Source organism: Pecten maximus, chromosome 17, assembly GCF_902652985.1.
Source record: "Pecten maximus chromosome 17, xPecMax1.1, whole genome shotgun sequence".
Lineage (NCBI taxonomy): Eukaryota > Metazoa > Mollusca > Bivalvia > Pectinida > Pectinidae > Pecten > Pecten maximus.
In genome coordinates, this window is record NC_047031.1 from 33,300,397 (window position 1) to 33,303,111 (window position 2,715).

Genomic DNA, 2,715 nt, shown 5'->3' on the forward strand with positions numbered 1-2,715 from the left:
GAGTAGCACGATTTCTATACTTGGCTATTAACCAAAAGCCATCACTTTAAATTCAAAGCTTATCAAGATATTAAAATTTACATTTCAAAATTAACTCAATTTTAATGTGGTTTTCTCTTAAGAATTTCATATCCGGTACCAATAGAATAATCAACCTACCAGCCTAAGACTTGCAGTTAGGCACTGCATATTTTAATAGCATATCCTATGGTTCTATCCTGTTCCAGAAAAGTTATCTTTGAAAAATGTGAAAGATGCTATAGGGAACAACCAACCAATTGAAAAAATATATTTTTGAAACAGCCCCTGTGTATAGAACGTTGAGCCAAGGATAAAATGTGTGGCAGCCACTGATTGGCCAGTATGTTATGAAGTGAGAAAATAGATATGTAGCCTGATAGGTAACTATCAATAAGAAATGTTGATATAAATTTCTTAAGTCCGATTGTTTTTTTCCCCCAAAGTTCACGTAATAATAGTAAACAGGTAAACATTTAAGATTTTTGAGAATTTTTACTGCGAAATTCACCTATTTTCAAAATGGCTACCCTGGAGAAAATTTGAGCTGAAGGACCCAACTTTTTTTTTTGATTAGGTGTTATATCAGACCCTAAACTTTTGTTATAAACCATAATCGTCATATTCAATTCAAGAATTTGAATGAAATAATCCAAAACGTTAACACTAAGGTCTATGGGAAAACAATTGGTTGGTTGGTCTCTACAACAAAATTACTGAAAGTACGGACACGTTACTGAAATCAGATATCACTCACAATCATTAGTGACACTCCTGACCAACTGATGACGGAGATTGGTCGATTTAACTGGAGTTTGACCAGCCATTTTCATTCTTCTTTTTTCATATGCAATATAATTCCGCTGGAAAATTAAAACGACCGATATGTTTATCTACGGTGGCTGATTAAAGTCATACACAGATTTTCTTTCTATGCTAGAGCCCTAACATGTAACATAGGGCCATAACGTAACTATGTGTTTTATTGTTGTACTGTTCTGTATCGTTTGTTATCAATATTTTGCGTTTTGTTTGGTATGCTGATTCTAGGGGCAAGCTCACGAGGATTGTAGGTCAAGTTAGAAAGATACTGACTGCACGTCATGATAAATTGATAATAAACAAAAGAAGTTATTAACGTATCAAATACAAACATTTATTGGGAAATTCTTTATTTGAAACATACTTTTGATCTGAACTATAGTCATATTTTGTAAAGCTGAATATATTAGCAAATATCAAATAAGATCTGTGAAACAATGAAAAAGTATATAGTCATTTCACATTTAATTTCTTATTTCAAAATCTCAGAGCTTGACAAGAAAAATGCAGATAAACACCGTAAATAGACACATGTTCTATACGATAAGTACATACAAAATCCGTAAACAGGCGCGGGCTATATAATTACAGAGAAACTCCATATACATTGGTTTGTATGTTAGGGGGAATGGCCTGGCCTCTCTATAATACCAACATTAATGTATGCATGTTGATGACCTTGCCGATACCCGATATTGGTTTACGTGTGTGTGGATGACCCCGCTATGATACCGACATTGGTTTGTGTGTGGATGACCTCGCTATGATACCCGATATTAGTTTGTGTGTGGATGACCTCGCTATGATACCCGACATTAGTTTGTGTGTGGATGACCTCGCTATGATACCCGACATTAGTTTGTGTGTGGATGACCTCGCTATAATACCCGACATTAGTTTGTGTGTGGATGACCTCGCTATGATACCGACATTAGTTTGTGTGTGTTTGGCGGTCCTCTGTTACAGATCAGACCTTGTTCTGTCCGTCCAAACAACAGATTTCACACTAACCTTCAGTTTGGTTCATTTAGTTGTAGTCGTCGTTATAACAGGATATTTCTTGTCTGAACAGTAGGACGAAAGACTATCATTACCAATTCATGTATTTTTGTTTGAATAGTTGCTTAGGAAAACCAGACAAAGCCTACACCTGTTTCATACTGAATCAAGCCACCACTTTTCCAAATAATGCAATACCATAAATTTGATATTGTATTATCATGTAGCACATTCCCCGTTGACACAGTAGTAACAACGGCTTCCTGGATGTTTACAGAGCCAGAGAAAAGTGGACTTTAGTCAAAATTTACTGGGGTATTTATATAGTTTGAAATAAGGTATTTCATTGTTGAAATGATGTTTTAGGATCTAGATTCTGATAAAAGGTTAGTAGAGACAAATTCTTTTGAAAATGTAACGTATTCCTTTGTCGTAGGTTACAATCTCAGAAAAGACTTACGATGGTGGATCAATCTAATTAAATTAGTATCACTACCTTACATGAACATCTAACAACATCCCATAACGGGTCACGTCAGGGTGACCTTTTGGATTAGCCAACCAAATGACTACTTCTGGAATCTTGGAGCATGACTAGAGTGCATAGCTTGTATAATCTGTCAATTTGTTTCAAGTCATTTCGTCCCATAAGCCATATAGCTATATACTGTGCCGAAATGGTTTGCTTCAGATGCATGCTGCGACGAAATGTTTTGCTTCGATGACATCGATAAAATGCCAATTCGCCCTGAAATTGAAATACACACATCTCAGAGATCATCAGAACGTGACCCATTATGGGATGTTGTTTGATGCTCATGTAACGTATTGAGAATGACCATCTAGATTTCAATTAGATTGGAAGGTGGATGTGTC